Source organism: Hibiscus syriacus, unplaced genomic scaffold (assembly GCF_006381635.1).
Source record: "Hibiscus syriacus cultivar Baekdansim isolate YM2019G1 unplaced genomic scaffold, ASM638163v2 tig00110602_pilon, whole genome shotgun sequence".
Classification (NCBI taxonomy): Eukaryota; Viridiplantae; Streptophyta; class Magnoliopsida; order Malvales; family Malvaceae; genus Hibiscus; species Hibiscus syriacus.
Window position 1 is genome coordinate 1586316 of NW_024062798.1, and position 24668 is coordinate 1610983.

The 24668-nt window shown below is 38.1% G+C and overlaps 2 pseudogenes; both read left to right on the forward strand.

Annotated features, from left to right (window-relative positions):
* Positions 1-18645: 18645 nt before the first annotated feature.
* On the forward strand, positions 18646-20059 carry LOC120135040 (annotated as a pseudogene).
* A 470-nt stretch (positions 20060-20529) lies between these two features.
* On the forward strand, positions 20530-24582 carry LOC120135039 (annotated as a pseudogene).
* Positions 24583-24668: the final 86 nt, after the last annotated feature.

Below are 24668 nucleotides of genomic sequence, written 5' to 3' on the forward strand. Positions count from 1 at the left end.
AGATGGGCCACATGGCAAAAGACTGTTGGACCAAGAAAAAGCCTGTTGAAAGTAATACTGCTACTTCTTGTTCGAAGGAGAATAGTGAAGATAGTTGGGATGCTGAAGCGTTATTTGCTACGGAGGAAGAAGAATTAGCTCTCACGGTAACATCACCAGAACGGATTGACTACAAGAATGATTGGATCGTAGATTCTGGCTGCTCAAATCATATGACGGGTGACAAACAGAAGTTGCAAAACTTGTCTGAGTACAATGGAGGTCGTGTGGTAGTGACAGCTGACAACTCAAGGTTACCGATAACTCACATCGGTAAGACAATAGTTACTCCTCGATATAATACTAACCAGGTGCAACTCCAAGATGTTTACCATGTCCCAGGAATGAAGAAAAATTTGCTATCTGTGGCTCAACTAACATCATCAGGCCATTATGTCTTATTTGGTCCCCAAGACGTGAAGGTTTATCGTGACGTCAAAATCACAGAAACACCAACAATGGAGGGACGACGTTTGGAATCAATTTACGTGATGTCAGCAGAGTCTGCATATGTGGACAGGACAAGGAAAAATGAGACATCAGATCTATGGCACATGCGGTTAGGTCACGTTAGCTATTCCAAGCTAAGTGTGATGGTGAAAAAGTCGATGCTTAAGGGGCTTCCTCAACTAGACGTGAGAACAGACACGGTCTGTGCGGGATGCCAGTATGGTAAAGCACACCAATTACCATATGACGAGTCGAAGTTTAAAGCAAAATAACCTTTGGAGTTGGTTCACTCTGATGTGTTCGGACCGGTTAAGCAACAGTCAATTAGCGGTATGCGGTACATGGTAACATTCATTGATGACTTCTCCAGGTATGTGTGGGTTTTCTTTATGAAAGAAAAATCTGATACTTTCTCAAAGTTTAAAGAGTTTAGAGACTCAGCTGAAGGAGAAGTGGGAAAGAAGATATGCTGCTTGCGCACAGACAACGGAGGAGAATATAGATCAAACGAGTTCTCTCAATACCTAAGGGAATGTCGAATACGTCATCAGTACACTTGTGCCAACACGCCACAACAGAATGGTGTAGCGGAAAGAAAAAATCGGCATCTTGCAGAAATTTGTCGAAGTATGCTACATGCAAAGAACGTATCTGGAAGGTTTTGGGCTGAAGCAATGAGGACTGCAGCCTTTGTGATCAACAGCCTTCCTCAACCAAGGTTAGGATTTGTTTCATCCTTTGAGAAACTATGGAACATAAAACCTACAGTTAGCTACTTTCGAGTATTTGGCTGTGTATGTTATGTGTTTGTTCCTGATCATTTACGGAGCAAATTTGACAAGAAAGCTGTTAGATGTATCTTTGTGGGATATGACAGCCAGAGAAAGGGGTGGAAATGTTGTGATCCAATTAGTGGAAGATGCTACACGTCACGAAATGTGGTATTTGATGAAGCATCTTCTTGGTGGTCCTCAGAGAAGGAGGTGTTGCCAGATTCGAGAGAATTTGGAGACAAACTACAACAAAAGATGGGGGAGCATGATGTTCAACTTCAAACAAGTTCAGATGAATCAGAAGATCCAAATGGTGATGATGTCGAACAAAGAGTGACTCAGAATCCGTGGCAAACTGGCGTGTATCAACAACCAAACGAAGAAGGTGGGCCTAGTGAAACAGAAGAATCAATTCCACAATCTCAACTTCGAAGGTCAACAAGAATACGAAGGCCAAATCCCAAATATGCCAATGCAGCCATAATTGAAGAAGCAACGGAGCCTGAGACGTTCGAAGAAGCATCGAAGAGTTCTGAGTGGATGACAGCTATGAAAGAAGAGATCGATGCACTTCAGCAAAATCAAACTTGGGATATTATACCAAAGATAAAAGATGTGAAACCCATATCTTGCAAATGGGTTTACAAGATAAAGCGCCATCCAGATGGGTCAATCGAGAGGTACAAAGCGCGATTGGTAGCTCGTGGTTTCTCTCAACAGTATGGATTAGACTATGATGAAACATTTAGTCCAGTGGTGAAACTTACAACCGTACGAGTCTTACTTGCACTTGCAGCCAACAAAGACTGGAACTTGTGGCAGATGGATGTAAAGAATGTTTTTCTTCATGGAGAGCTAGATCGAGAGATCTACATGACCCAACCAATGGGTTTTCAGAGTCAAGATCATCCTGAATATGTGTGTAAGCTGCGAAAAGCACTCTACAGATTGAAACAAGCACCTAGGGCGTGATATGGTAAGATTGCTGAATTTCTAACGAAAAGTGGTTATTCAGTAACACTTGCAGATTCTAGCTTGTTTGTCAAAGCCAATGAAGGTAAGCTAGCTATCTTGCTGGTGTACGTGGATGACTTAATCATAACCGGTGATGATGAGGCAGAAATTCTTCAGACGAAGGAGAATTTATCAGTTCGTTTCCAGATGAAGGAACTTGGACAACTTAAGCACTTCCTTGGTCTAGAGGTTGATCGTACACACGAAGGAATATTTCTATGTCAACAGAAATATGCTAAAGATTTGCTGAAGAAGTTTGGAATGCTCGAATGCAAGTCAACTTCAACGCCAATGGAACCAAATATCAAAATGTGTACACATGAAGGAAAAGATTTGGAAGATGCAACAATGTATCGACAATTGGTAGGTAGTCTGATCTACTTAACCTTGACCCGACCTGACATTTCTTATGCAGTTGGTGTGATGAGTCAGTATATGCAAAATCCAAAGAAGCCTCATTTGGAAGCAGTTCGACGAATACTGAGATATGTGAAGAATACAATTGACTATGGTCTTTTGTACAAGAAAGGTGAAGACTGCAAGTTAGTTGGTTATTGTGATGCTGATTATGCAGGAGATCATGACACCAGGAGATCAACAACTGGGTATGTGTTTAAGCTTGGCTCCGGAACAATTTCTTGGTGTAGCAAAAGACAACCAACGGTATCATTGTCAACCACTGAAGCTGAGTATCGAGCAGCAACAATGGCAGCTCAAGAGAGTACATGGTTGATACAGTTGATGAATAATCTACATCAACCAGTAGATTATGCAATTCCGTTGTATTGTGACAACCAATCGGCAATTCGGCTAGCGGAGAATCCTGTCTTTCATGCAAGAACTAAACATGTGGAAGTACATTACCACTTTGTTAGGGAAAAAGTTTTGCAAGAAGAGATTGAGATGAGGCAAATCAAGACAGATGAGCAAATTGTTGACTTGTTTACAAAAAGCTTGAGTGTTGGAAAGTTTGAACATTTCCGTCGTCAGCATGGCGTGATTCAAAGAATGGAGGCTAACATTGAGGGGGAGTGTTGAAAATTCAATATTAGCCTATATGTTCACACCTAAATTAATTTGATGTCATTGCTTACATCAATTTAGTTTTGATGTCATTGCTTACATCAATTTAGTTAGGTGAAAATTAAGTATTTTTCTCATGTTTTAATTTCAATGGTTTAGATTATTTAGTGTTTATTTTAATGAGTTGTTTAGATTGTTTCTTGTAACCTATAAATACCCTACTTGTATTTGAGTTTTATCATCCAACAATCAAAGCTTAATTATAAGCATTTGAAAGCTTTCTTAAGAGTTCTTCCCTTTTGCAATTTTGTGAGATTATTCTAAAGAGAGTTTTTTTTTTGATCAATTAGAGTTTTTACTCTATTTTGATTCAACATAGTACTACCATCGAGACTGCTTCGAAAACCAAGGTTCCAAATCAATCTAATAAACCTCAGACGTTTGTCAGGATTAGCAAAGGTAAGGAGCAAATTTCCCTCCGAAAACTGTTGTCTGTATCTGCTGTGACAATAAAAAAATCGAGATTCAATAATGGTCAATCGAGTTCCGTTGCTCGCCATGCCTCTCTGCCGACTCTAGCGACTATTCTTGCACCCATAGAAGTTTAACCAGGTGGCTCTTCGTTCTTATTATTTTTTATGGATTTAAAAATTTTTGTTGGAATACCCAGGGATGCAGACACCCTCGTTTCGAAACCGCAGTTCGACAATATTTGTATAATGTAAAACCGAATTTGATTATTTTTGTGGAGACTCAAATTAGTGGTGCTCAGGCAGACAGTTTCAATGTTTCCCTTGGTTTCACGCAATCTCATCGAATTGAAACTGGTGACTTTTCTGGTGCGATTTGGTTATGTTGGTACAATTCTATAAGATTGGGTGACTGGCTTTAGCAAAAATATTGAATGTCATAGGTGTTGGGAAACACCATATCCCGCTGGTCCGAGCAATTATCAGCCTTTTATCACCTTCTTGGGTGGTTTGTTTTCAATGGGTTTCACGTAACCAAAACCGAGTTGCAGATCAACTAGCCAAGCTCAACTCAAAGGATCACTTTGATCTTGTTCAGCATGCCTCTCCCCCTCCTGTGATCGGGACTCTCCTTGCTTGAGATATCTCCTCAGCTCCTTTGGCTACTGGAAACCCAGCTTAGCTTTTTGCTTTAGTTTCATTTTCTATTCAAAAAACTTATTTATTAATTTCCCATATACCAATAGGATCTCTCATGTCCCATGAGTTTTTTTGTGTCTCCCTTGTAATCAATTTAATTAATGCAATCATGCAAAGCAATGATTCATTCCCATTTTTAAAGATGAATACCAAAGCCTCCATTTCCAGTAAAAAAATCCATTTGTTTAGTTTCAAAATCTAATTCACGGAAAATAATCATATAATTCTTTCATATGTTGCTTAAAATATTACATAAATAATGGAAATTAAATCATAGAAAAATATGCACATATTCACGAACTGAATAATTTAAGCACAAAATTGTCTTCATTTTCTGCCATTGTGGGAGTGTACATAAGCAAGTTGGGATTGTTGGAATTTGCAAACTGAAACAAAAACAAAGCAAAACAAAATATAAGTGGGATGGCATCCAAGGACATAGCAACTCACCGAGCCGGTGCTGAAGTATACCATGGCTCAACGCTTTGCAAGCAAAAAGCGCAAGAGCTCCTCGACAAGTTTCGACTACCCAAAACGTTGATGCCTCTTAACAATTTAGTTGAGGTCGGGTTTAACCCGACCACTGGTTTTTTGTGGCTGAAACAACAGAAGCTCACCAAGTATAGGATGAATCAAGTATAGGATGAAGGATATTGGAATAAGCTCGTTCGCATCCGAGATGACGGGATTCCTCGAGAATGGTCGGATGCGGAAGTTGACAGGTATCAAAAGCAAAGAGATGATGATTTGGGTTCCTCTTTCTGATATTTCTATAGACCGGTCCGATCCTAACAAAATCATCTTTACTGCTTCAACGGGATTGTCAAAGAGTTTTCCCATAACCGCATTTGAAATCGAACCAGAAGAAATAAAATAAAATTATTTCTTTTAAATGTCGAGAAAAATAATATATGCAATAATGATCGAAGGATGTAAGGAATATTTGTGGATTTATTTTATTTGCTTTGAATCAGTACAAGTGTGTTTAAAATAAATATAATACAGTTAGGATCACTCGCTTCTATTCTATACTCAATCCCAAAGCATATATTTCACCAAATATATATATATATATATATATATATATATATATATATATATATATATATATATATATATATATTTTTGATAATTTCAGAGTACAGTGGTATGCATAATTCTAATTTTTGATAATTTCAAGTATACGGTAGAATATTAATGAGCATAACTGGAAACGAAGCAAGTAAAAAATTACAAAACTAAAACATAAATGTACAAAAAGATTGCAAACATAAATGTACAAAGTCATATATCGTCTCTCTTCTCCGCCGGTGTAAGTGGAGGAGATTTCAATTCGGTTATGGATGCGCTAAGGAAGTGTTTGAAAAAATAAAAGTTATAACCAACAACCAATTGGATTAGTGGGAAGAAGGGCTAGATTCCTTAAACAGGTCAGGGGTTCCAAACCTGATGTTTACGAATGGAGCAAATTAAATTGGAATGATCGCCATTGCATCTACCATATCCGATCTAGATTAGACGATCAATAAATCGAATATCAATGATTAATTAAAAAAATAAAGTTCTAAAATACTTGGTCAATTAGAGATGTTAATGATTTAGTAATTGATTTATTATAAGTCATAACATCAATGGTTAATTTATTACTTTTAAAATTTTTTTGGTAAAAAAATTAGTACTAAAATAAGTGTTCAAACTATATCGTTTTTCACAAAAGTGTTTAAATAATTTTTTGATTCATCTAGGTGTCTGACGTTATAAACGTTATCACTTTAAGTGTTCCAACCATAACAACCGTTATAAAATCTCGTTAAGTGACACGTGTTATAATATTAAATTTTTGAATTTTAAATTTTTATTTTTATTTTTATTAAAAATTAAATAAATAATAAAAAAACCAACCTGCTTTCATCCCCTCCCCTCTCCCTCCCCTACCTTGCAGTTCGTGATTTCAGTTTCAATGGTCAAACGGTCAAAATTCAAATGACCGACTAAATGGTTGACCAAATGGTCAAGGTGCCAGCTGCACATAGTCTCAGGGCCGCAGAGCCTACCTAAGAGTCACATTAGGTCTGTAAAATTTTTCAACTTGATCAGAGCTGTACTTTATAAATTCGTATTCCAAAAATTCAATTGCACCGTGTTATAAATTCCATAAATCCATAAACATGGTAATCATATACCATTTCAAAACAATTATCAGATAACAGTCATAATCCATAAATCATCACATTAAATCGGTGCATCAACAATACGAAAACCAAAGAATTCAGTGTACCACATATTAAAACAAATAAAACAGTTCAGTAATAAATAGGGAACACACCTCGATAATATGTTCAAATCGTGGATCTACTGATTGCTGGTTTCACCACGCTCTGCTACAGTTTTCGAACCTAATTTATAATATCACTATATTACTAATGGGTAACATAATAAATCTCTAAAATCATAAATTTACGAGTCTTACGAGTGAATACTGGTATACGTGGTTTAACTGATCTAGAAGAGTTGGGTCGAGCTATCGAACGATCCGGAGAGTCTCTTGTACCTTCAAACAATAATAATTAATCAGCCCCAAATCTTACTTAATTGTTCAAAGCTAGAATTCTTAAGTATATAAGCATTTTTCCGAGTTTGACTATCAATTTGGGGTATTTCGAGTCTGAATTTGGCCAAACGAATTGCGGAATCGGAATCAGGACGTCGAAAAATATAAAGTATGACTTTTCGAAAATCCAAATTCTTGGTCAAAGTCAAAGTCAACCACTTTGACCGTCGATTTGGAGGCCTTCGGATTCGAATTTGATGAAACGGATAGCGGAAACGGATTCGGCACGTCGAAAACTATCAGGATAGGTATACTCGGGAAAGATTAACGGTCGTTTAATGCTCGGTCAAAGCCATTTTAAGTTTTGGTCAAAGAAAGTCAACGGTCAACGGTCAACGGTCGGGTCGGGTCAACGGTCGGGTCGGGTCGGGTCAATGGTCGGGTCGGGTCAGACCGGTCAAACCGGTTCGAACCGGTTGAAATCGGTCAGAACCGGTTGAAAACCGGTCAAACCGGTTTCCAGCAGCCACTCGCCCTGCGGCGGCGCGTGTGGCGCGTGAGGCGTCCTCCGGGGCCCTAAAAATCCCGGAAAAATTTCTAAAAATTATTTTGAGCGATTTCAAGATACTTACAACGATCGGTTCAAATTTTTGAACGGCGGAGAGCTCGATTTCAAATCGGCCGAATCTTTGACTGCACCACCTCCTCACGCGCCGCCGTCTACGGCGGACAAGATTGACACCGGTGAACTCGGAACGGCACAAGGAACACGATGGTGCGGGAGGTGTCGTAAACAGAGCAACGATCAGCGGTGAATTTAAGATTTTCTCGGCGATAGAGCTAACAAAACCGTCGCTACTTTGACTGGAAATTCCCGACGTTTGGCCGCGTTTCGCTACAATTAATTTGAAGGTTTTGCTCCTCGCTCGATGATGAACACAACGGTGGTTTCAAAACAACGATCGGAATTCGGACGGCGTCGGAATCGAGTTTGGAAGTTGTGTGCGTGAGGAAGGATTTGTGAAATTGATTTCTGTTTTTTCAAAACAGAAATCACGCATATATCAATTGTCTGCCGACACTCCATGGTTAAATTCAGGGCTTGGTCCCTGAATTTTTTAACTTTAAAACAAGCTCCAAGTTTTAAAATCTTTCAATTCAGTCCCAAATTTTCACAATTAAACCCTCAAATTTTAATTAATATTATTTTGAAAATCGGGTTGTTACAATTCTCCCCCTCTACAAGAAATTTCGTCCTCGAAATTTACCTTATGAGAATAGTTGAGGAAACTGAGCCTCCATTGACTCCAATGTCTCCCAAGTAGCTTCTGAGGGGCCTCGATTCCTCCACTGAACTTTGACCATTGGAATTCGTCTATTCCGAAGAACTCGTTCATCTCTCTCCAAGATCTGAATGGGCTCCTCTTCATATGACAAATCAGGTCTCAGCTCTACTTCTTCAACCTGAATAATGTGACCTGGATCTGGACGGTATCTCCTCAACATTGATACATGAAAGACATCATGAATACGACTTAGCTCAGAAGGCAACTCAAGCTGATATGCAACAGGTCCTACCCTCTTCAAGATACGAAATGGTCCAATAAATCTTGGACTCAATTTACCCTTACGCCCGAATCTTAATACTTTCTTCCAGGGTGAAACTTTCAAAAAGACCCGATCTCCCACTTCAAACTGTATATCCTTCCTTCTTTGATCTACATAAGATTTCTGCCTATCAAATGCCTCTTTCAGACGGTCACGGATTAATCTGACTGTGTCCTCCGTCTCTCGCACTAACTCAGGTCCCAACGTTTTCCTATCACGCAACTCAGTCCAACAGATCTGAGTGCGACATTTACGCCCATAGAGTGCTTCATAGGGTGCCATACAAATACTGGTCTGATAACTGTTATTGTAAGCAAATTCAGCCAACGGCAAAAAGTTCTCCCAACTACCATGAAAATCGATTACGCAACCCCGCAACATATCCTCTAGAATATGAATTACTCTCTCAGATTGACCATCAGTTTGTGGATGAAAGGATGTACTATAATCCAATCTTGTTCCCAAAGCCGTATGTAACGCCTTCCAAAATCTCGAAGTAAATCTCGGATCTCGATCAGAAATAATAGACAATGGAACACCATGCAATCTGACAATCTCTGAAATATACAATCTTGCCAGCTTATCCAAAGTATAATTTACTCGCACAGGAATGAAGTGAGCTGACTTTGTAAGTCTGTCAACAATCACCCAAACAGAATCTTTTTTCAAAGGAGTCATAGGCAAGCCAGTAACAAAATCCATAGTAATACGCTCCCATTTCCATTCAGGAATCTTGATAGGCTGTAACAAACCTGATGGATGTTGATGTTCTGCCTTAACTTGCTGACAAGTCAAACACCTAGCCACAAAGTCAGATATGTCTTTCTTCATACCAGTCCAATAATACCTCTCTCTCAAATTCCGGTACATCTTATCTCCTCCGGGGTGCATAGCATATGGACTACAATGAGCCTCAGTAAGGATAGTCTGCCTCAATTCAGCGTCATCAGGCACACAATATCTACCTTTAAAGCATAAAACTTCATCCTGATCAATTGCGTAATCTGTGTTTGTCCCCTGCTCTACTTGCTCAAAGATGGAAAGCAAGGAGCTATCAAGGGGCTGCTTAGCTTTGATCTCATCAACCAAGGTCGGCTTAACTTGCAATTCTGCTAACAAAGTGCCATCGTCATATAAATTCATCTTGGTCATTAAAGACCTCAACTCCGATACCGTCTTTCGACTCAAAGCATCTGCTACAATGTTAGCTTTACCAGGGTGGTAATCAATCACGCAATCATAATCCTTTAGAAGCTCTAACCAGCGACGCTGTCTCAAATTAAGTTCCTTCTGGGTCAGAAGATACTTTAAGCTCTTATGATCTGTGAAGATGTAACACTTCTCTCCATAAAGATAGTGTCTCCAAATCTTCAAGGCAAAAATTACTGCTGCCAACTCTAAATCGTGAGTAGAATAATTACTCTCATGCGGCCGCAGCTGACGGGATGCATAAGCCACCACCTTACTTTCCTACATTAAAACACAACCAAGTCCTGAATGTGAAGCATCACTATACACTGTAAAATCCTTCCCGGACTCCGGTTGAATCAACACCGGTGCTTGAGTCAAAACCGCCTTTAATTTCTCAAAGCTCTCCTGTTGTGCCTCGCCCCAGTCAAACAACACATTCTTCCTTAACAACTTTGTCAAAGGAGAAGCAATGATCGAGAAGCCCTCAACAAAACGTCGATAATAACCAGCCAAGCCCAAGAAACTGCGGATTTCAGATACGTTCTTAGGTCGTTTCCAATTCATAATAGCCTCTATCTTGCTGGGATCAACCTGAACACCTCGCGCAGAAATAATATGCCCCAGAAATGACACTTCTTGAAGCCAAAACTCACACTTGCTTAGTTTGGCATATAGACGATGCTCTCTCAAAGTCCGCAGAACGATCTTCAAATGCTCGTCATGCTCTGCCTCAGTACGAGAATAGATCAGAATAACGTCAATGAAGACCACCACAAATTGATCCAAATATGGTCGGAACACCCGATTCATCAAATCCATAAAAGCTGCAGGAGCGTTCGTCAAACCAAAATGCATCACTAAAAATTCATAATGACCATATCTAGTGCGAATGGCCGTTTTTGCAACATCAGATCCTTTAACTTTCAATTGATAATACCCCGAACGAAGATCAATCTTAGAGAATACAGTAGCTCATCGCAATTGATCAAATAAGTCATCAATCCTGGGTAATGGGTATTTATTCTTGACAGTCATCTTATTCAATTTCCGATAGTTAATACATAATCTTAGCGACCCATCCTTCTTTTTCACGAATAGAACTGGAGCTCCCCATGGTGAAGTACTATGTCGGATAAATCCTCGATCGAATAATTCTTGCAATTGGACCTTCAACTCCTTAAGTTCCTTTGGAGCCATGCGATAAGGTGCCATAGAAATAGGTGAAGATCCCGGATAAGTCTCAATCTCGAACTCTACCTCTCTATCAGGAGGTAACTCAGGCAACTCCTCAGGAAAAACATCAGGAAACTCGCTAACTGTACGAATCTCCTCGATTGTGGACAATGCACCTTTAGTGTTCAAAATACAGGCAATGAACGTCTCATATCCCTTTCGGATCATACGATCAATTTCCATCGCTGAACTATATTGGAGAGATAGCCACGCCGTTCACCATTAACACAACAGTCCGACCATCTGAAGTCTTCAGGGTAGCTCGCTTGTACTCGCAATCCAGATTTACCTTGTGTTTATTCAACCAATCCATCCCAAGAATTAGATCAAACTCCTCTAGAGGAAGCTCCATAAGATCAGCGAGAAAAATTTCTCCCTGCACCTCCAAAGGACAACGCCGAAATACCTTATTCACTAATACCGCTTGTCCTACTGGACTTGTAACTGTAACAGTATTTTCAGTGTTCTCTATCGGAATCTGAAGGTTTCGAGATACTGAGCTCGATACATAGGAGTGAGTGGAGCCATTGTCCAGTAATGCAAAGTATGGGATAGAATAAATAGTAAATGTACCTGCAATAACCTCTGGCTCATCTCTGTCATCCCGACGTCTAGTGGCATAAACCAAGGCTGGCTGTCTAGCCTCAGAAACTGTTGGCCCTCTATTTTGCTGAGGTCGAGCTCTACTGTCTGTCCTGGACGCTGAACCACGAGCCTTTACTTGGCTACGATCTCTAATTGGAGTATGTACTGTAGTCTGAGAACGCACAGGAGTCTGGGTAGCGATCCGCTCAGACGAAGCTAGCTGAGGACAATCCCTCCGAAAATGTCCACTAGATCCAAAATGAAAACATGCTCCGGTCTTCCTATAACACTCTCCCGTGTGCCGTTTCCCACAAAAGTCACACTGAGGCACTAGAACCGGAACTGAAGAACCACCTCTACTAACAGCTGAAGGTGATGATACAGTAGACCTGAAGTGTGTATTGCTCCTCTGAGGGGCTGAAGTACGAGTCCTCTTACCGGAATGTGCGGATGATTCAGTAGGGCCAAAAGATTTCCTAGATCGCTCCTGATCAACACGCTCTCTACCAGAAGCTAACGCCTCCATCTCCTCAGCATCCTTGGCTCTGCTTACCAGCACATCAAAAATCTCATCTTGAAGGGCTACCACCTGCCTACGTAGCTCGTATCTGAGTCCAAAGGCAAATTTACGACATCGATCTCTTTCGGTAGGCACCAGACTGATTCCATACTTTAACAATTTCAAGAACTCTATCTCATACTCTGAAACAGTTATGTCACCCTGAACCAAGTCCTGAAACTGCTGTCGTCTCTGGACTAAGTAGCGCTCACCCAAGAATCGACTCCGAAAGCGCTCCTTGAAGAAATCCCATGTCAACCGATCAGTAGAAACACTACTGGTCACTGACTCCCACCATGTGTGGGTATTTCCATCTAACATCGCTACTGCCCCCAAATATCTCTTTGCTGAGTCCAAACCCAACTGATCCATGCGTCTTTCTGTATCCTGTAGCCAATCTTCTACTTCAGTAGGAATTCCTCCAAGCTGTCCTCCAAAAGTCCTGACCCCATTAGCAATTAGAGTCTGCGAAATAGGAACCTCAGATACAACACCAGCAGCTCTGACTGCTCCCTGTATCAACTGCAGAAATTGTCTACCAAAAGTCTCATCCAAAGAAACTCCGGTAGATTCTGACTCAATATCTGTCGCTCCTATGATCGGTGTAGTCATGCCAATATCATCGGTAGGAGGCAGATTCGTTGGGGTCGTAGGAGCAGGATCACCTATCGGAGGTGGGGGATCTACTCGTATCTATCGATCGGATCTGTACTAGCCACTCGACCTCGTCTAGTTCGACGACCACAGCACTCATTTTGGTGGATCTCAAGTTTGCTACAGAAGATTTAAGATAAGCTTTGTGACATGACCTTAGTAACTCGTTTTGTAAATATTTCAAAATCGTATTTTCAATTTGGACTCATACACAGTCCGAGGTTTAAAAACCAAAAGCTCTGATACCAATAAATGTAACCCCCTAGACCCAGCCTATGCGTTTCGACTAAGTCTAGTGGCTCACATTATGATTCTTTAAGACATTTTTTTTCCGAAACCGTTATTCAATCAATGTAAAATCACATTATAAATGACATGAAGTTATAATAAATCATACTATCAAAACCTAACTTGTAAATATAATACCAATAAGTAATAAATTAATTTAAAACATATCTTAAAATCAAATCACGATAAACCGAATAGTAATAGCAAAAGTGTCATCATATTAAAATACCATACTTTAAAATAAGGTCCATGTTAACAAAATAAAGACAACTTGCAAGGTAAAAACATTACAATCAAATATACTTCAAGAGATATGTTGATCCTCCAAGTGCTCAATCCAGGGTAACTAACCAACAGTATCTGAAAGGGGGAAAACATTTTCGAAAAGTGAGCTAGGCTCAGTGTGTCCCAATATTACCATAAAATCACTATAGGTACACTAAACAAATCATAGTCCAATAAGTCTCATAAAATTATACTGCAGTAAATCTCTTTAAAAAGCGTTACCCTAAGGGAACATCTTAGGGCCTGAGAGCCTACCCAAGATAGATTTCGGGGCCGTGGGGCCTACCTAAGAACACATCTTAGGGCTGCAGGGCCTACCCGAGAATAATCTCAGGGCCGCAGAGCCTACCTAAGAGTCACATTAGGTCTGTAAAATTTTCCAGCTTGATCAGAGCTGTACTTTATAAATTCGTATTCCAAAAATTCAATTGCACCGTGTTATAAATTCCATAAATCCATAAACATGGTAATCATATACCATTTCAAAACAATTATCAGATAACAGTCATAATCCATAAATCATCACATTAAATCGGTGCATCAACAATACGAAAACCAAAGAATTCAGTGTACCACATATTAAAACAAATAAAACAGTTCAGTAATAAATAGGGAACACACCTCGATAATATGTTCAAATCGTGGATCTACTGATTGCTGGTTTCACCACGCTCTGCTACAGTTTTCGAACCTAATTTATAATATCACTATATTACTAATGGGTAACATAAATAAATCTCTAAAATCATAAAATTTACGAGTCTTACGAGTGAATACTGGTATACATGGTTTAACTGATCTAGAAGAGTTGGGTCGAGCTATCGAACGATCCGGAGAGAGTCTCTTGTACCTTCAAACAATAATAATTAATCAGCCCCAAATCTTACTTAATTGTTCAAAGCTAGAATTCTTAAGTATATAAGCATTTTTTCGAGTTTGACTATCAATTTGGGGTATTTCAAGTCTGAATTTGGCCAAACGGATTGCGGAATCGGAATCAGGACGTCGAAAAATATAAAGTATGACTTTTCGAAAATCCAAATTCTTGGTCAAAGTCAAAGTCAACCACTTTGACCGTCGATTTGGAGGCCTTCAGATTCGAATTTGATGAAACGGATAGCGGAAACGGATTCGGCACGTCGAAAACTATCAGGATAGGTATACTCGGGAAAGATTAACGGTCGTTTAATGCTCGGTCAAAGCCATTTTAAGTTTTGGTCAAAGAAAGTCAACGGTCAACGGTCAACGGTTAACGGTCAACGGTCGGGTCGGGTCAACGGTCGGGTCGGGTCGGGGTCAACGGTCGGGTCGGGTTAGACCGGTCAAACCGATTCAGACCGGTTTCCAGCAGCCACTCGCCCTGCGGCGGCGCGTGTGGCGCGTGAGACGTCCTCCGGGGCCCTAAAAATCCCGGAAAAATTTCTAAAAATTATTTTGAGCGATTTCAAGATACTTACAACGATCTGTTCAAATTTTTGAACGGCGGAGAGCTCGATTTCAAATCGGCCGAATCTTTGACTGCACCACCTCCTCACGCGCCGCCGTCTACGGCGGACAAGATTGACACCGGTGAACTCGGAACGACACAAGGAACACGATGGTGCGGGAGGTGTCGTAAATAGAGCAACGATCAGCGGTGAATTTAAGATTTTCTCGGCGATAGAGCTAACAAAACCGTCGCTACTTTGACTGGAAATTTCCGACGTTTGGCCGCGTTTCGCTTCAATTAATTTGAAGGTTTTGCTCCTCGCTCGATGATGAACACAACGGTGGTTTCAAAACAACGATCGGAATTCGGACGGCGTCGGAATCGAGTTTGGAAGTTGTGTGCGTGAGGAAGGATTTGTGAAATTGATTTCTGTTTTTTTCAAAACAGAAATCACGCATATATCAATTGTCTGCCGACACTCCATGGTTAAATTCAGGGCTTGGTCCCTGAATTTTCTTTAACTTTAAAACAAGCTCCAAGTTTTAAAATCTTTCAATTCAGTCCCAAATTTTCACAATTAAACCCTCAAATTTTAATTAAATATTATTTTGAAAATCGGATTGTTACAGATTGAAGTTCGGAGATTTGAAAATTTTGGATTTTGAGATGATAGCAAGAATTATGACTGATCAATGGGTGGTTGACGATGTATGGGTAGTTGGTTGTCGATGGATAGGTGATCGGAGATGATCGGCAATTGAAGTAAATGGGAATAGAATATGAGATTTAGGGAGTTTGTTTATATATATATATATATTAGGAAAAAATGGAGTTTTTTCAAAAATATTTTTTTAAAATTTTTCAAAAATATTTTTTTAAAATTTTTTAAAAATAAATTTACAAAATTACCATTTCATGACACGTGTTACTTAACGAGTTTTTTTAGCGGCCGTTAGAACTGAGATACCTAAAATGGTAACGTTTGTAACATTAGGCACTTGGATGAGTCAAAAAATAATTTAGATATCTATTCATGAAAAAGTGGTATAGTTTTAACACGTATTTTATATAATTTACCATTTCTTATTTTCAAAGCAAGAATATTAGTTTTTAAAAAGTTTGAACCCTAATTATTTTTTGAGAAAGTACATCAATGGTTCTCCGATTATAAGGTATTGCTTTATTAAATTATTCGACTATTAAAAGTTGTATAATGACCCTCTGACTATACTTTGTTAAATCAATCGATTATTAAAAGTTATAAAATAGTTACCCGACTATTCATTAAGTTCTAAACTCTTCATTTGTCGTTAAAAAACTGACGGTTATCTAAGTTAAACGTTAACATAATAGCTGTCATATGAGAGTCGTTTTAGATATTGAGATCATATTTTATCATATCACAGTCAACAGATTCTAGTCTAACTTAGACAACCATAATTTTTTAACGGCAAATGATGAGTTTGGAATATAATGAATAATCGAGTGACCATTTTGTAACATTTAATAGTTGAGGGACCCAACAAAATAATACTATATAGTTTGAGGGTCATTTTGTAACTTTTAATAGTCGAAAGACTTAATAAAATAATACACTATAATCGGATGACCATTTATATACTTTACCTTTATTTTCTTTGAAGGAAGAATTTTGAACCCTAATTTGGATCAAGGAAAAATTATTACCAAGTGAAATGGTCTTTTCTAAAATCACATACCCACTTTGGTTCAAAAACATTCATACCAAAAGACAACGAAACATTGCCTACAATACATTTTTTTACCTTGTATTCCCAATAATACAATATTCTCAGTAATATATCAAGTAACACCATGATAATTTCATTCTCAAATAATCTTATATTATGAGAACCAAAGGACCCTAGTCGTTTTCTTCATTCTCCTCTCTTTTTCTTTTTTTTCTTTACAACTTGTGTCAATTTTATTGATCAGTCCAACTTTTCTACTTTAATTTTGTTTAACGGGTGGTGGCATCGATTTTAATGTTGGTTTCCACCCGCAACTTATCTTTTTTTTAGTTTTTTAATCAGAATAATTATGTCTTTGTGATATGTTCTCTGTCCTTATAGTACATCTATCTTTGCCTTTGTGACATGTTTTTCTCTGTCTTTTTGTAATTTACAGTTTTTTGTCGTTTTTTATCGTTGTTTTTGTTTATCTTTTTTTTTAGAGTTGGATTTGGTATCGCCACGGCTGATCAAGATGTCACTTATTTGTTATCATGATGATATTCCCTCTTTAGACTATCAGATTGATTTGGATACTCGTTTTGCGTTCGTAGATATTTTTCTCACGTCTCTTGACTCTGATTTGCGATTTGTCAATGATCTTTCAGTAGTTTCATCTCTTTTTGTGCTATGTTTACCGATGCAGTCAAATTTATTCGTATCTTTATTTTATTCGAATTTTTTTATTAAGTTTTTTAATAAAAAAATGTCATAATTATATTTTAAATTTACGATTATATTTATAAATCTTTATTGTAGTTTTAGATATTTTTATTTTTTTAATAAAACAAGCGATTTTCTAAAAACAAAAACACAAAGGACCCTAATTATTATTATTTTCTAAAAAATAATAGTTGTGACTTGGAAGGTCCTTTTTTTTCATGATATTAAGAAGAAAGTAATTAAACAAATAAATATATGTGAAGAATGGGTTCATCTTCGTCGGAGACGAACTGACGAAGTTCCTGCAAGAATTGATTTTGTACGCCGGCCTTAGTTGCTTGGTCCTCTTTGCGGAGCTCCGACACATCGACCCTAACCGAGAAGCTTCTAAAAAAGCATTGGAGCACAAGAAGGAAATATCTAAGCGTTTGGGTCGTCCTCTTATCTATAGTTCCGTACTAATCCCTATGGGCCATGGGGTACAATTTTTTGTGGTAATTTGCATTTGTTTCCTTTTAAAACTGGAATATTACTTAAGTAATTTTGTTGGGAGTCAGATTAATATGTGAGAATTAGTCATCCATTGTCATATGAATGCTGATTCGTTAGGGTTTTGCACTTTTGCTTGGATGAAATAGAAAACAAGGCCGGAGTTTGTAGCTCAAAATTGCAGTTTTGTTTTGCATGTAAATCAATGCACTTTATCTGAATTTCCAGCATAGAATTGAATAAAGCTTGCTGAAGGGTATACCAGGGCTGCTTGCTGAAGGAAGCCACCCAGCCCACCTGTCTAAACAGTGATACATAAAGTAACTCATACAACTAGCTTGGAATACATGAATAAACTATATGAACCTAGATTCCTTCATTGTTACCATCAGGGTTCTAGTTAAAAAAGAATTCATCTAGACTGAGGCAGATTAGTTATATTAGCGAAACCGGAATGCTAGCTCATGGCATATGAGCTTTTGTTTTTTTAGCATTGTTTGCAGCCTTTTAGTGTATTTGTATTTGATTTTTGTTATTTTCTACTCACTTTCTTCCCTATTTTTGTATCATGTTCATTAATATCCTACTGTATACCTGAAATTCTCAGAGTATAGAATAGAAGTAAGGGATCCTAAATGTTACATTTTATGGTGCTCCGTACGCTTATACCTTCCTATGTCTTTTTTCTTTTTTCATTTAATAGGATGTAGTAGCATGTGATGTGATAAATCCTGATCACATTGACGTGGAGTTTGAGTCTATTGGCGGATTAAATGCCATCAAGCAAGCTCTCTATGAACTGATGATTCTTCCATTATGGAGACCTGAGCTGTTTCACATGGAAAACTTCTTGGTCCTCAAAAAGGGGTTTTGTTATATGGACCCTCTGGTACTGGAAAGACCATGCTCGCTAAAGCCACTGCTAAGGAGTCCGGAGCTGTTTTTATCAATGTGCAGATATCTAATCTGATGAGCACGTGGTTTGGTGATGCACTGAAACTTTAGTTTTGATCATGTTTACTCTATCCATGTTGATTCTCAGGCCCTTTGCATTTCTTTTGACTAAACTTTAATTCATATGGTTGGAAGTGATCAAAATTGGGTCTTTTTTCTTTTATTTATTTATTCTATTGAGTTTTAAGTATTCTGGAGATGTGAGAAGATTGTTTTTTTTAGTTAATGGCCTGCATTTTTTAAAATCATTACCCTGAAATTTTTATTACAAAATAGGAAAAACGACGAAAAATGATCATGGTATATGTAAGTAGTAGTATAGTAAGCTAGTCCTGATCAATTAAACATTTTTTTCAACTAGAATTTTCCAATGGATCAAAGGCCCCACTTAAGCCTGCAGAGGCTGCAGTGTTCAGCTTGGCATATATACTTAAGCCTGCCATTATATTTGTTGATGAGGTCGTAATTCAGATCATGAAGCAATAACGAACATGATGACCGAGTTCATGGCTTTATGGGATGGGTTTACCGCTGATCATGAGTATTTTTGTACCAATAAGTTATGTACTCTTATCAATCCAATTCAAAGTACCGTCGTTCGGGTTTTATGATGAAGGGCTATATAGAATGTTATCGGGATTGCTTTTAAATTATAATATAGAACTGAAAATTGTATATTGTTGTACAGAGAATGCCCGAGTTATGGTTCTTGCTGCAACGAATCGGCCATCTGAACTAGATGAAGCCATCCTCAGGCGTCTTCCCCAGGCTTTTGAGATTGGACAATAGGGAGGAAGCTCAGATACTGAAGGTGATTTTGAAGGGTGATAGTGTTGAAGAAAACATGAACTTTGACTTCATAGCCAGTTTGTGTGAAGGGGTCCGATATTCTCGAACTCTGCAAAAAAGCTGCATACTTCCCTATTAGGGACTTGCTAGATGAAGAGAAGAAAGGAAAACCATCTGGAGTAAGTACATTTTTCTTGTATTTCTTTTCTGCATCCATGTTTCATTTTTCAAAAGTATTGCTGAATGCTGAGTGAGCTATATGTTATTTAAGCTTGTGGGTGATTGTCAGATATAGTTTTATATCCAGTATGTGTAAGTTCAATTTTTTGAAGTTATTCAATATTTTGTAGGGTCATAGGGCTGTAAATGAGATGAGAGGGATCACTAGCTACTTGAGTTCGACTCAGTCAAAGCTCGGTTAATACTTGATTCGAATGGACTCGTCTTGAGCTCAAATCTATTGGGTTTTTAATATAATTAACTCATTATAATTAATTTCGCAATGTGAGTAAATTAAACATGTTACTAATATCAAATGTCGGGGTTTGAATCTGAACCTTGAACGGAACGGAAAAAATTGAACTAAAAGGATAAATTACTCATATAGTCTCTTGATTATAGTTCATTTTTTAGTTTTGTTTCTCAATTATAGAAAGTTATTATATAGTTATTTGAGTTTATTGAAAATTGGGAAATGATCTTTTTCTATATGATTTATGTGATTCAAATATATTTTACGACATATCTGAATTAATATTTAATGAACAAACTCAATTGATATGGTAATGATATTTTAAGTCTTCAATCTGAAGGTTTAAAATTTAAGGATCAATTTAAAATTTAAGGATCAATTTGAAATTTAAATCAGAGTTTAGGTAGGTATAATGAGATTAACCCATATTTAAATAAGAACTTCTCATTAGTAAAGATAATATCGGATTAACTGGAATTTATGAAAAAAACGAGCGTAACCCGGCTCATACCAACCCGGCCGTAACTGTAAGCCCCGTCCCGGACAAATCTACTTTTAGAAGTGTATATAAAAGGAGACAGTATTTGGATCCTCCTCTGAGTGCGATTTACTGTATATATTTGTTTCTCTTTAAAAGCGTTCGGAAAAGGAATCCCAGATGACCCATTAGCTTTGGCTTTACAGCTGTTTATGTAAATCTCTGCGTCTTTTGTTGGAAATTGAAGAAGAAGAGAATTCGGGTGGCGCGTGTGATTTGGATACCAATTTTCTACAATGGAGCTGTTCTACTTAATGGTGTTCGGGGCATTGACAGCGGTGGTGGCTGCATTAGAGCTAAGCAAGAACAGCAAGGATCGAATCAATACGTCCCCTGCTTTCAATTCATTTAAGAACAATTACCTTATTGTTTACTCTCTCATGATGGGTAATTTAATTCCCGTCATTTTTGTTTACCCAGATGGTTTCCGTTTCTATTCGTTAGATCTCTCTCTCTTTTTACTTAGACGTGGACTCTGATTGATTTTATTTTTGAATCCGGATACCCGTTCCTTGAATTTGCGTTTCTAAAGTGTGATTGTGGTGTTTTTTTTGTTGTGAGTTGATAGTTTTTTTTATTTTTATTAATGGCTACATTGAAAATTACAGAATGTTTTTTTCTTCTCTTAGGAAATGGAAAACGAGCTCATCGTGAAAAGGAAAATGAAAGAAAGTGGTAGATGCATTTATTTTATCTTGTTAATGAAAAGAAAACGGTATAAAGAGAAATTAACTTACGATAATTGATTTGTGGGTTTCGGTCCTTTTTCGTTTTATGGTTGAGAGACATTGGATCTGTCGCATTTTGTAGGTTGGTGATAGGTTGTTGTTGCCTGGTTTTTATGGTTCTGTTTTTTGGGGAATCAAGCCGTCCATTGTTCGTGCTGCCTAGAGTTTATGTGTAATTGTTGTTGAGTCTGTTAATGCTTGGCCTGGTTGCCAGTTCATGTATTTGTATCATCTTCATGCATACTTTTTCGTGTCATAATCATGTTCAAAGTATTTTATATTCACCTAACTTTTGACAAATTTATGATTTATGTTTTACAGATGTTGACATTTTCTTGTATTCATTTCATGTTTGATTTTCCTTTTTGTGTAGTGGCATGTTGTGTCTGATGGTGCCAGGTCCTTAGCTAGTGGAAGTGTAAGACTAGGTGAAAGATAAACAAGATTGCATTAACCACTTTAATTAGTTTCTTAGCAGTAGAAGGATTGATGGTGTTTTTTAGGTGATTCCTTGGTATTAATAGTCTGAGATGCCACTGTTCTCGAATTTTCCTTATTGTATGCTTAATCTGGCTCTTGATACAAGTCTTTTTTGACAATGTTGTTTGATTTGTGTAATTTAAGACTTATGAATTCCATCGTAAGCAAATTACTTCCTGTGGCTGGAGATCCTTTTTAAAAGGAAAAAACTCCCTGTATATTTATCGAGCATATGTCTATCTTGCTCCTTTGATGAATGGGTGTTCATGTGTCAATAGCTGGAGACTGGCTGCAGGGTCCATATGTTTACTTTCTTTACAGTACATATGGCTTTGGAAAAGGGGACATTGGACAGCTTTTCATTGCTGGTTTTGGATCCTCCATGTTGTTTGGGACAATTGTTGGATCTCTAGCTGACAAACAGTAAGTTTATTTTTGACTTATTTTGTAATCTTTTCGTACTTATGGATTAAACATCTTGTCGTAATACAAAAATTCCTTCACGTGTTCAATTCAGGGGCCGGAGGAGAGCATGTGTTACTGCATAACGTACATACTTAGCTGTATCACCAAGCATTCTCCTGAATACAAAGTTTTGATGGTTGGTCGAGTTTTGGGAGGTATCGCCACCTCTCTTCTGTTTTCAGCATTTGAGTCATGGCTTGTTGCCGAACATAATAAGGTGAGACACTACTTCTTTGCCCTTCTACTCTTAATACATATCAGACAAGCTTACAATTTGCATTATGAGCTTTTGCTTCTGTGCCCTCACTCATTTTCTTCTGTTTTTAGTATTTTAGATGCTGTATGTTACTCCCTGTCAGGTTGTTTCACAACTGCCACCGTCCCCTGGTTTAAAAGAAAAAACGCTAAAAATATTTTGTTTATATCTGTAATATTGCATATGATGCATAGAGAAATGCTAACTTTGTTCATGATTTTTCTATCTTTTTTTTAGAAGATGGTAAGGCACGGATCATTTAGTTCCGCTTAGCCACATTTTTTTATGAGCTTTATCTGTTGTAATTGATGTTGATATCTCTTTGAAGTTTATATCTTCTGCCGACAGTTACTTTATTGCTTCTATTCTTTGCAGAGAGGCTTTGAGCAACAATGGTTGTCACTAACATTTTCAAAGGCAATATTTCTTGGGAATGGTCTTGTTGCCATCGTGTCTGGGCTGTTTGGGAACCTACTTGTTGATTCACTTTCCCTTGGACCTGTGGCTCCTTTTGATGCTGCCGCGTGCTTTCTTGCTATTGGGATGGCCATTATTTTATCATCATGGACTGAAAACTTTGGAGACCCCTCAGAAAATAAAGACCTTCTTACCCAATTCAGGGGGGCTGCTATAGCAATTGCTTCTGGTAGAGTTCAATATTTTACTTTAAGCTCAATGCAATCATCAGGTTGACATGTAGCAAGCACGTATTGTTACTTGAAGCTTTGTTACATGTTATCAATCATCCACTGTAATGCATTTATACCTTACATTGTTTACTTCCGGTTCCCCTCAGTGTAGTATTCTTTGCAGATGAAAAAATTGCTTTGCTGGGTGCCATCCAGTCTCTGTTTGAAGGTTCGATGTATACCTTTGTGTTCCTTTGGACTCCTGCTTTGAGCCCCAATGATGAGGAGATTCCTCATGGTCTTATCTTTGCCACATTCATGTTGGCTTCAATGTTGGGAAGCTCACTTGCATCTCGATTAATGGCTCGCACTTCACCCAGGGTAGAAAGCTACATGCAGATTGTTTTCGTGATTTCCTCTGCCTCTCTCCTTCTTCCTATTGTAACTAATGTACTTCTCAACATCCCTTTCTTTGTGTGTATGTTGCGTATATATAATTCTTTAATTGTATCGTGACACGGATGCATTTGCAACAGTTCTTGGTGGCACCTTCTAAAGAGAAAGGTGGAAGTATCTCATTTGCAGGTTGTCTCCAGCTTCTCGGTTTCTGCACTTTCGAGGCGTGTGTAGGCATATTCTGGCCATCCATTATGAAATTGAGATCCCAATACATCCCGGAGGAGGCTAGGAGCACGATTATGAACTTTTTCCGCATTCCTCTCAATATCTGTCTGTGTCGTGCTGTACAATGTATGTTACAGGTTTTCCATGATAGATTCATTCCATTATATGCCACAGTCGAATAAATATATGCTGACAGACGCTCTAGGCTTTAACTCTGTTACTAATAACCGTGTTGACTTTTGCCTCTGAAGGTTGATGCATTTCCCATCACTATTATGTTCGGTATGTGCTCGATTTTCCTCTTCGTCGCATCCATCTTGCAAAGACGGCTGATGGCAATTTCCGACAAACCAAGTACGTGCAAACCTTACGCCACACTCCCCCCCCCCCCAAATGAACATTCTCAAAAAGCCAAATTTACATATTTTGCACAGCCTGCATCAACCCGAAACATTCTTCATTCTCCTGCCATTTCTCCATGCATATTCGAGGCTATTCTGTTCTCAAACTTTTGGTGGCTTTTCTTTTTCCTTGCAGAGACGGAAAGTTGGACAGCCATGGACCCTGAGGCCGAGCCACTGAATGACTGAGTGACGGTGAACGGATGGATGGACGATTAGGCCTGTGGACCATTAAGTACCGTATGCAGGTCGGGGAAAAAACCAACAACGGTAACTTCATTCCTTGTACCGTTGCAATTCCTACTTGTTTGATGGAAGATTGTAGTTTTTGATTTTAAGAGTAGAAGAGATTACAATATATCCTTAACAAAATAGTGGTCTGCCCAGTAAAGGAATTGAGGTCACTTAGTTTCCATCATTGTTCTTCGGCTGTTTGTCAGTAGATCACATTACAGTAATTAAAATCCCTTTCAATATGCTTTATTTTTCCTTTTCTTTTTAGTTTAGCTTCATTATTTTCATTGAAAATAAAATAAGAAGAGAGATTGTAAATATGAAAATTAAATCGATATTGGAATATT